Below are 12,437 nucleotides of genomic sequence, written 5' to 3'. Positions count from 1 at the left end.
CTTGAGAACAGCACTTTCACAGGCAAACAAGCTGATTCAAGCCTGAGAGAAAGTGCATCCCCATCACCATGTTTATTTATTTATAACTTTTATTTTAGATAATTCCTTGGGCAGAAATATCTATTGAAAAGAGGAGCACAGAGACAGCTGGGAACATGAGATGCCAGTGTGAGAGCAGTATGTTTAGGAATGCAGAATTCATTCAAAAGTACACATTGTTCAGGGCAACCTGTCCTGCTGTATCTCTGACTGTGTATGATCAAACCGCATGTATGTATGCCGTACTGCATAATGCTGTATTTCAAATGACTCACTATCAATACTAATCATTATCAACACTATCAATGTTCATAAGTGGACATTATACAGTGCTGCTTGAAAGTTTGTGAACCCCTTGCAGAATCTGTGAAAATGTGAATTGTAACAAAATAATTTTAATAAAAATAATTTTAATAAAAACATGCTGTATAATATATTTTACATAAAAGATGTTTACATATAGTCAAATTTTTTTTTTTTTTAAATAGCTGAATTTATAAAAATGACCACGTTCAAAAGTTTATGGTGTATGGTGAACAGCATGAAGATGTCCAAATTTCTTATTTTTTTTTAAATATATATATTTCCATTTAGTACTGCCCTTCGGAAGCAACTTTTATTTTGATAAAAATAACATGCATTTATATGGAAGTGGTTCTCTCTTTTAACAAGGGCCCTGATCATTTCAGTCTGACCTTCACAGTCTGGGTGGCACATTTCAGCACAGATTGTTTTGTGATCCTGTCACAATGTAATACGGGCTTTAAAAAGAGCCTGTTTTTGATGGATGGGCTAGTTACAGGGGTCATATCATGACGAATCAAATTCCCCTTTATCTTTTGAGATAAAAGAGCTTGATGTACCATGAAAACTTACTGTAAATTTCAGAACTCAAAACTTCCTCTCCAAAAAGGCCATTTGTTGATGCAGCCTGGATTCTTTTGTGAATCTGTCGCAATGCAGGCTTTGCAAAGAGACTATGACATTATGGTAACTATCTATATTTGACACAGCATCAAACACACAAGCCAGCGTGTGAGCAAAACTGGAGAAATGCAAAGGGAGTGAACACAGCCATTTAATTCTTAACCTCATTGAAAATACGTGCCTGTGGCGACATTTCTACAAAATAATATTACATTGATTCTTGCCCGTTTTGTGGTACTTTCAAAGTCAAATGATCAGTGAGTGATGGTAAAAGGCAAAGCAAGTTCAGATTTATTCAAAACAGATGAATGTGAATCTGGCAATCTTTTATAATGTTGGTTGTTATGTGTGTGTGTGTGTGTGTGTGTGTGTGTGTGTGTGTGTGTGTGTGTGTGTGTGTGTGTGTGTGTGTGTGTGTGTGTGTGTGTGTGTGTGTGTGTGTGTGTGTGTGTGTGTGTGTGTGTGTGTGTGTGTGTGTGTGTGTGTGTGTGTGTATCACTGCTGTTCAGAAATGAATGTCCAGTGAGTGGCACTGAAAGGTTAATGCACTATGTAAATGATGTACTGCCTACACTAAACCCTGACCTATAGTGTTAACAAAAGCAGACAGGAGAGATAAAACCGCATTTGCTGGAGCAACAATGCCATTTTAGCTTGCTTCTACAAGTCTTTGAGCTCTTTTATCGTGACTCGTGTTTCATTTGACTCGCGCCCAAACGCTCCACATCACAAGTGCAGTGCTGTATCAGGCGAGCAAGTTCACATCAGAAAAACCATACATATGGAGCTGGTTTTGTGAAGCAAATGTCAAACAGTATTATTTTACAAGTAATGCACTGGTAAAATTCTTTTGAGGTCAAAACATAGTGTTGTGCAAGTAATTGTGCAAAAATAAGTCTTTATTAATCGATAATTGTTGGTGTTTTGGCCATAGAAGTGCCTGTGGTTGAAGAAACACATATAAAAAACAGACAATCACTTTTAACAACTCCCTCACTGTTGAATTGGCACCCTTTGTTGTATATTCTGAGGCACACTGAAAAACATCTACAATCTGTGCCTCTATCTCGAGTCTCCATGGGAAGATCTTCCTGGAGGAAAGCTTTACATTTAGCTGGGCAGTGATTCTTTCTTTTAACAAGGACCCTGATCGTTTCAGCCTGACCTTCACGGTCTGGGTGACACATTTCAGCACAGATTGCTTTGTGATCCTGTCATTGTTGTTGGTGTTTTGCTTCCTCTAGTGTTCATTTTAGTTGGAAACTGCAGTAAGTTTGTAAATATGCAAGTACATTTTTGGAGTTTTGCAAAAAAGGTAGAGGCGCAAATATCCAATGCTCCTGTTATTTCTAAGACCACGTTCACACAGCAGCAGAATAGGGATGTCAGTCCAATTTGAGTTCTTAATATGGCCACACACAGTTACATCGCATTCTATAACCGAATTCACACCCGTAAATGTTCAGGACTCACAACTGCATAAGCTGTGCTGTATGAACGGAAACAGACTGAACAACTGGATGTCTGTCACGTAATACGGTGCAAGAGAGCTGCGCGACGCTGCACAAACGCGTGTCTGCCGTGTGTTGCTTGTTTTCGTATGTGGTTTCGCTTTTGTTAACTTTCAGCAACAGAGATGTGAACGATGTGTCATCTGAAGGTTTTAGATAGCCTACAGTCAATGTTCTCCACCGGAGCTGTTCCCATCAGTTTGGTGTTCTACGCGTGACTCAAATGCTCTGCCATCCACACAGATATAAATGCAGTTGTCAATCCCAAAAACTGACAGTGTGAATGTAGCCTAAAATGTCAGAGAAAAGGTGAAAAATGTTAAAGAAAAACAAATGTATGACTATAAATGTAAAAAACAAACAAACAAAAAACAACACTTTACTCGCATTATGATTTTTGTTTGTTGTTGTTTTTTGTTTGTTTGCTTTAAATGTGTTGTATTTTGTATTGTAGTTTGTATGTGTTATTGGGAGCCCCTCAAAAATGAGATGTTACATCTCAAGGGTTATCCTTTCAATAAAAATTCAATTCTATAAGTGGACCTTTGAACTGCCGTGCAAAAACAAAAGTGAAAATGACATGTGAAGGCCAAATATGGTAACCCAAACTCGGAATTTGTCCTTTGCATTTAACCCATCCAAGTTAGTGCACTCTCATTAGGAGTAGCGAGTAGTGAACACACACACACACTGCAAAGCATAGACACACACACCGGAGCAGTGGGCAGCCATTTACTGTGCCGCCCGGGGAGCGACCGGGGGTTAGGTGCCTTGCTCAAGCCTGACTCTCTAAACATTAGGCCATGACTGCCCCCAAAATTCACATTTTATAAGCTCTTAACGAGTTCTCAGCTGGTCAAAATACCATCATATGCAAGCTACGCATATACAACGAGCGCATTTATCCCAACACACAGCATTGTTTTGGATTTTCTGTAAGTTCCGTCTCAAAATAGGCAATACGTCATAAAAGCCGACCAATCAGGTTGTTAACATATCCCTATGCCTTTAGGTTCAGTGATAAAAATGCCAATCTGAACGCTAATCGGACCAGGACTACTTTTTTTTTTTTTGGTGAACATCCTTAGATATGATCTATCCTACAAGTTTGGCTCAACTATGCTCATAACGGAGCATGAAGTGTGATAATTGATATCAAATCAATCAAGATTCTGTCCAACACCTTTAAGCCATTCAGTGTTTGGATATTTGCTGTGTTTTGCCATCATAAGGCACAGTCTATCTGCAATATGACCAAGGCCTGGATGAGAATCACTGGGCAGATTTATTAAGTAAAGATCAAACATGAGCAGTTTGGGAAGACTATATACATGATTTATGACAACAACCAAATACAAACAACAAAGTACCGTATTTTCCGCACTATAAGGCGCACTTAAAAGCCTTTAATTTTTTCAAAAAACGACAGTGCGCCTTATAATCCGGAGCGCCTTATATATGGATCTGGCGCCTTATATTAATGTCTGTAAAACAACCGCTGACTTAAACCTTTTGTTTATACTTTCGCCTGGCACCAGAGCGCGAGCCTCCGCTGACTGCGCGCGCCCCTCCCCAAACAGACGAGGCATTTATACTTGACGCAACTGTTTTGTTTTAGACTGAACACCAGACCATACAACTGATTTAGACGCGCAAACTGGGTGCCGGTGTGATGAGATGTACTAATATCCGTCTGCTCGGACGGAGGCGCGCGCGCTGTCACAATGACGTCATTTTGCCGCGCGCGCGCCTCCGCATCCGAAGATGCACGACTTTGAGCCGAATCTGCCCGAGCAGACGGATATTAGTTTTTTATTACCTTCGCGCTCATGCGGACGCGTCGAGTATAAACAAGGTTTTACAGCTCAGCCACTTGTTTTTTTTCATATTTTTTTGCAAGTGGTAGATCTTGGTTTACATTTGGACTTTGGATGTGATCTTAGGCTTGAAAAGGTTGGTGACCACTGCATAACGCAAACCCAGTCAAACGTTTGACTGCAGTATCTTCTATTCTATGCGCCTTATAATCCGGTGCGCCCTATATATGAAAACAGTTCTAAAATAGGCCATTCATTGAAGGTGCGCCTTATAATCCGGTGCGCCTTATAGTGCGGAAAATACGGGTAATACAAAATTAAAAGTGTCAAACTTTCCTTAATTTTGCAGTGTTGAGTATTGTAGCCATTCACAGGGATTTCTGTTGACCAATCAGAAGTGTTTAAGTTACTGGTAGCGAGAATCTATTCAGTATCTCTCAAAATGCTGAATGAGTTTTTAGTAAGCTTAAGTTGACTGAGTTCTGCATGAGGACAAATCCTCTCATTCATTTCAAAGCAGACACAATGTAAATAAAGGATTGAAGGATCCATTGTGCAGTTTTAACAGATTCATAGATTAAAACGGATGTTTCTGCACTCAATGAGTTTGAACAAAAAAGTTTTTTGGTAATAACATTAAAAATAACATTTAAATCGGATAATATTCAGACTTTTGAGCTTTGAAGTGCTGGAAAAAGGAAAGAAAGTGGGACTGTCACATAGATTGGATGACATCATCAGGGTCTGCCATAACTTGGCTTTTGTTGAATGCTGGCGTCCAACGTTGTTTGAATGCCAGCATTCTTCAAAATATCTTCTTTTGTGTTCATCTGAAGAAGAAAAAGTGCATACAGGATTGGAACATCATGAGGACGAGTAAAAAGCTTTAACAGGGTTTGATTAAGATCTGAAATATTCTTAAGTCTCCTGACACAGGTTATGTGTGGCTCATTCATATTGTGCACACGGACTGTGTCAATCGTGGCCAGGATTAGGCTGAAACTAAAGGTTTTATTCCTCATACTGTTCCTCTCTCTAAAGCCACAACCCCCCTTTACACATTCATCTTGATCCTTTCATTGATCCTGCTTCTTAGCAGGATGACACCTCTCACGCGGGAAAGCAGAGGAGATAAGTGGCATTACTCTGATCAAAGTTCAGTAGGATATTCCTGTCCCCAAAGGTAAATATTTTATATGCTTCAAACTAATTTCTTTGCAGCATATTGATCATTCATACAAAATCATGTACCAGAATGGCTTCAACATTATAGAAAATGATCAGAGAGTAATGTAGTACCTGGAAATATGAATATCAGATCCTCACTTAGATTCTACTCAGACATTGCACAACAATAGCACATTATAGTACATCTGCTGTATATCTCAGCAGTGTTAAACAATGTTGGAAAAGCTGCCTTGAAAAATAGAAGAAAAAAAGGAAAACAAACAAATAGTTAACTAATCCCTGACTTTTATATATTTGTCTGACAAAAACAACATCAACAACAAGGGGTTTTAAATTGTTAATGAATAATAAGGGATCAAACTTGAACATTAATTTCCATGAATACATCAACAAAACAAAACTATTATTTATCTGAGGTGAAAAAAGCCAACCCCTGCCACACAGGGAATCAAATTCATTTCAGTGCCCTGAAGATTCTAATAGTAATATTGTGAAATATTGTTAAAGTCCCCCTGTAGTCAATATACCTTAAAACTCATCTTTGATCACCAAAAATGACATATCTAAATGTTTTTTTCCTGTGAAAAAAAAAAAGTATTCATGCCTTAAAATATGCAAATTAGCCCCGCCTCCACTCACTCACACCAGCTTTTTACAAGTTGTATTCAGTCATATATGTTTGAGCCAGAAACTGATTCAGAAGAAGTGGAAGATAATTATATAGTGTTATATTTGACTGTATATGACTTCCATAGTCAAAACACCATCTTTTGTTTTCAGCAGAAGATAGGAATTCATACAGATTTGGAACAACTTGAGGTTGTAAAATCATTGAGTAAATGATGACAGAATAAAAATTTTGGGTGAACAAACCCTTTTTGGCTGTAATAAAATATGCAACTTTTAATATCTGAACAGTTGTAGTTATTAATCGATTACAGAGAAAATCTGGGTATCATACATTAAACGACTGAGGACCACACATCTGAAAACAGTAAACTAATAAATAAAATGGTGAAAGATGTGACCAAAAGTGACTCATTTAGAGGATTCTGCTGGGACTAGCATCGGCCTGTCCGCATTCGGCTAGAGGAAGTCAAATGGAATCAATACCTCAGCATTTTCATGACTTTGTAAAATGAAGTGTCAGGGCTCCAGTGAGCCTATTTTGGGACATTGATGGGATTGCTTTTGTAATTAGCCATACCAGAGTCCTTGACAGCCACGTCTGGGTATTCAGGGTGAATGAAACCTCATCAGCTGAAGGACGATACCCTTTACCCCTCACGCCACTTCTCTGTTCAAAAACCGAGCAGCTAAGAGCAGTCAACTCTTATTTGTTTTGTCAAAAGCCTGTGCTTTACCAAAAGGTCTGTAAGTATTCACCTTGCTCGAGTGAAACGCTGGTGTTTTCCTGCTCCTGGTCTCCCTAGGCTCCCGTTCAGAGAGGTGGTGATGGAATAAGAGGGGGAGAGTTTCACTGCAGCATCTCTAGATGTGTCCTGCCTCATATCCATTATGTTGATTGATGGCTTCTGTGGGGGACTCATTTTCGCTCACGGTTGTGTGCTAAAAAGATTAAAAACAATAAATTTGTGAATGTTCCCTCCAAGGTTGGGACATATCATTCTTATATATCTAGTCAGGTTGCTGCAGATACAATTAAAGAGAAAGGTTACTCACGCATGTTGTGGAGGTGGATGCTTATTTCAGGACATTGTGCTGATTAATAACAGGGTAACATTTCAGTGTTGGTTAAATTATTTTACTGATTAAAAAAAAAATGAACAAGCTTCATAACTAAATTTTGCATGATGTATTTTTTTTGGCCAACCAAATAGGATTTTTTTAGTCAACAATAGGATTTTCCCATTTCCATTTTCCAGTGACCAACTTAAGTTTATGATTTCTACACGTTTTGTTCATCATGATAATCTTCACAAACTAACACACTTTTATGAATTTTGAAGCCTAAATACAATCGCCAGAATTAAAATCTAAACGTAGACTACGAACAAACTACACCACAGTCACATGACTTTAATATCACCACAACGACAACTTTTCCAGTCTTTATTTAAAAAATCTTTTCCCTCAAAGTTTGAGTAAGAATAGTGTGATTAACACAATGAGGCTGTGAAGTTGTGTGTGGATGAGTTCACCTGTTTGATGATATGACGTTTAATGTCCACAATAACCTCTGTCCCATTTAGCCACTTTTTTGCAACCGCATTTTACAAGAAAATTAAAAAAGTTTTTTTTTTTTTATCACAAAGGGTTTTACTGATGTATCTTATGTTGTAGAATAAAACATTAAAATATCTTGAGCTTGTGTTCACCACAGACCTTACTTCAGTCCTTTAACCAAGAGCCCATTAAAAATTCCAGAACGATGGAACCAGAAGTGCTAACATGTTTCAGGTTTTTGTGTTCATAATAGTTAGCAACATAGATACATATATTTCTCATTAGCAGCTGTTTCTATGGGCCGCTATCCGCAAGTCGTCCGCCATATTGGAATGGTTAAAGCCGGACCGTGAACATTCGAGAGCAAGTTGACTGTCTGCAACCAAAACTAGACGCATGTATGAATACCTAAGTATGAAATAGACTTCAGCAGATGGTTTTGCTAAACTAACACAATACAACAATATGAAGAAGTTAGCTAACACGTCATTAAAAAGTTACCATAGTAAAAGTAAAAACATTAACAGTACAATAGTAAAAACTTGTAATATTGAGTTAATACATATAAAAACACAAAGCAACACATTCTCACCTGTGAAAGGTTAAACCATTTATTCGGGAATTTAAATCTTGGCGTTTCACAACCAGAAGCTGCGTAATGTTGTGGCATCATTATTCTTACTGTGAGTGACGACACACGGACCGTTGCAAGATGGTGGGTGCGCCGACATATCTCGAGTGGTCGAATGTGGCATTTACGTATAAATATTAGCAATAATTGATTTCTATCTAAAAATGAAACAAAATATCTTCTTTCATTATTAACTCACTCTCTGCCATAGCTCTCAAATCTAATTTTTATTCCACAGCAGGCATGATATGTTACATGCAGAACCAATGTATGAAATCTACGGATCTGACACAGTTAAGGTCATCAACCTTAATCTTCAAACGACAGCAGTTCTGGTATATAGGATATGTTTTGCAAATCTGCCAATAAAATGCAAGAGAAAAAAAGTGTGTTATTCAGAGACGTATAAAAATGTCTCGGGGGATCTTATTTAAGTGGAGCAACTGTTTTAGAAATGTCTTGCCGGGTATATTTATCTAAATAAGCTACCTGAATAACAACATATCTGGTTAAATGACACAGAAATGTGAAGGTAACTCTTTCACCCCCGTGAGTATACCGAGGTTTGTCATTGCCGCAGTAATGCAAGAATGCATGCAAAACTGTTCAACAGAACCACAATGTCTTCACCAAGCATACTTGATGAATGTTGCATGAACATGCATGAATGTTTCTGGCCTAAATTGCTCCAGATGTCAACAAAATGATCTGAAGACGCTGAAATATGCCTTTGCAAGGAAATACAAGGAGCTTCATGCTAGATTCTCAAATCCCTGTGTATTTCACTGCGCTTAAATGACAGATCAGACACTGAATCCTCTGCCCTGTATTTTACCTCCTCAATTAGACCACATGTCCTCCACGCATACTGACACATCTGTCTTGGCAAAATCCTCAGGTTTCAAATGACTGAGAGATGAAGTGATACTTCCTCTTTGCAACTGTTCAGGCTTCAGCAGGGATCAACACGGCTACAAAAGATATGTCTTAATACTTGAGATTTTACAAGCCTCTCTCAGCATGAATTCCCTGCACAGACATGAGGATTAGATCAAATCTAAAGATGTTTCATTAGGTGTTTTATGGACCACCCTGTGGGGTGTTTTCAATGTGCTGTTCTGTTGATATTGGCACGATATGCTCCATGTTCTGCATGATAATGCGCATCAGCTTAAGTGTGATTTTGGCCCTGAGGTCAAGCTGAAGTGGAGGAGAGCCATCGTTCTGAAGAAAGTAAAAGTCATCCAAAAAACAAACTCAGAAAATTGTTTTCCCATTTACACAGCTGGAAATCTGATTATGCTCCAGCATCTGAACTCGTCAGCACTGTGAATTTCTATGCATCAACAATAATCACAGCTTCACCGCCACAAAATGCTTCCAGTAGAGTTGGGTTTTTAGCCTCAAAGCAGACTGTAAAAATCTGCAGCAAATGGATCATTTGTTTCATATGGTAATAAAGAACAGGCATAGTGTAGATTTAACTAGGATTTTCTAAAAATGCAATAAATAAATAGATTGTTAAATATATGCAGTGTACTATATGAATAACATTTAGCTTAACCTGATATTGAGGTCTTAAAGGGATAGATTCCCCCAAAATGAAATTTGTCATCATTTACTCGCACGACCAATATGAGTTTCTTTCTTCTGTTGAACACAAAATAATATATTTTAAAGAATGTTGGAAACCAGACAGTTGATGGCACCCATTGACTTCTATAGTATTTTTTTTTTCCTACTATGTAAGTCAATGGGTGCCGTCAACTGTCTGGTTCCCAAAATTCTTCAAAAATATCTTCTTTTGCACTGCAGACGGTGTATGTGTGAAACAGGCATAAGGGGCAAAAAGTGTATTATTGCCATAGATATTGGCCATGTTTTGGCAAGCATCACTAAATGAATCAAACTGTACAAAGAGTAATTCACTTGGCTGCCACTAGTGGAGAAATCCTGAGAAGAAACTGAAGGAGCTGTTGAAAATCCAGAAAAGATTTGAGTATTTCCAGTTTATAAGTTGGAAAGAAAAGACAGGACATGCTAAGTGAATTGTTTGTTGATGTGGGTGCACAGCACCAAATGGGAACAAGGTTCCACAAAATCTACCCACATATCCAGGAATGTCTGGAAAATGCAGTACATTAGAGATAATATGACAGATACGTTTACCACCTGATGGTAATTACTGGTCGTATATTCACGGTAAACCTCAGCAAATGCCATAGCCTCCGGTTATTTTCCTAAACTAATATAAAATATTGAGCCCAATAAGAATCCTTTTATGCATCTTGGCCTGAGTTTGGGGAAGTCTGGTGTTTATTTGGGTTTTTGGAGGCCTGTAGTATTTTGGTTTCTGAAGCATATCATTACAGTCAGGCAGAACAGAACTATTTCAGTACGAATCATTTCTTGAGGCTCAGGAAGCCACAGAAGGGTGTGTGCAGCTCACATACTAATTTTGCAAACAGAAAACAACAAAAACACTTTTAACAAAGTATATAAAAAATTACATAAAAGATAATTTGAAGTCAATCTTTTAAATAAAAAAAGATTTATTTTTGACATGCATAGTATTGTGATGAATTAAATCATCCATTAAATCAAGTGTGATTTTTTTTTTACACAACAGTTTGATAAACAAATAATATTGAGTTTTTAATTTATTTTTGAACAAATCGGTTCAACAAATGATTTACTGACTCACTCAAGGGGACGGTAGGCTCATTTGATATCCCCAGCGATAACCATGATGCATGCCTGTTAGAAATGTGTCTAGAATTGCTCTGATCTCATTCTGACGTACATCAAAAAAAAACTCACGAGTCACGCCGGTGAGGAGGCTATGTGGGATTGCGCAGTCGGGAACAGTTGGGCTGCGTCTGAAATCATATACTTCCCTACTATGTAGTAGGTGGAAAAACAATATGTGACAAAAAGTAGTATGTCCGAATTCAAAGTTCTCATAAAATAGTACACAAAAGTGCCTGATGGATGACCTGCTTCTTGAGACGAGATTCTAAAGTGTGCAAACGATGGACATTTTACTATCTCATGAGACCACATGGTGGTGAAGCGACACAAACAATGGTAGGTCACGTGATAATGACAGCATGATGAATGTGTTACGTACAGATTACATTCATACAATATATAAAATGCACTTTTTTAGAAATAATGGCCCTGTCCCAAATGGCACACTTCACACTACTGTGCACTGACCGTCTTGTGCACTTACAATGGCTGCAGCGTGCGCGTGTCCGTTAAGCCACAAGGGTGTCCCATTTGTCATTTTAGGTTTCAGAAGGGTGCTCGCGAGCGGCATATGGTTGATATGCGCCCTCAATGCACACTTTTGCTGAGCCCGCAGTGAAGCAAGCTCTGCAGCAGACTTCTTCTCGACAGTCAAAGCGGCGTTATGTCACGAAAGTGCGGACTCATTGGAAGAGCGTGAGTGTTTAGGGTACCATTTGGGACAGGGCCAATTACTTTCTACTCTTGCTCTCCACCGACTGCACAGCTTGATGCTCATTGGTTTGAACAGCCGTGATGTATTTTTCTGTTTTTCAGCTGTGATCATGTTTTTATGTGTATAAATTATGTCAATATATTCCCAAACTCTCAGCGCAATCCCTCTATGGGTTATTTGATTGTTGTCTAAAAAAAATATATAAAGAAATAAAATAAAAAGTGTATTAAAGGCACAGTATGTATTTTTTTCAAAACAATAACAAAGGCGTAGCTTGATGATGATGTTTATCTTACAATTAAAGTTACGTTTCATGTCTGCCTCATTCCCTGAACTTGAACTTTGACACAGTTACGGTCGATCACTTAAAATAACATTATTTTATTTAATAATGAAAAAACAAACTTTTTACTGAATGGATTAGTTTTAAGATCTCTTTATGAACTTATTGAAACATTAAAGTGATAGTTGCTTAGCTGTCAATGGAGGGACAGAAATCTCTCAGATTTCATCAAAAAGATCTTCATTTGTGTTCCGAAGATGAACTAAAGTCATACGGGTTTGGAACGACTCGAGGGTGAGTAATTAATGACAGAATTAAAATTTTTGGGTAAACTAATCCTTCAAAGTACTATGGAATATTCATCAGCTTGACTACATATGGTATTAAA

This window comes from Leuciscus leuciscus (genome assembly GCF_965113295.1).
Source record: "Leuciscus leuciscus genome assembly, chromosome: 7".
Taxonomy (NCBI): domain Eukaryota; kingdom Metazoa; phylum Chordata; class Actinopteri; order Cypriniformes; family Leuciscidae; genus Leuciscus; species Leuciscus leuciscus.
This window is presented reverse-complemented; position numbering follows the sequence as displayed.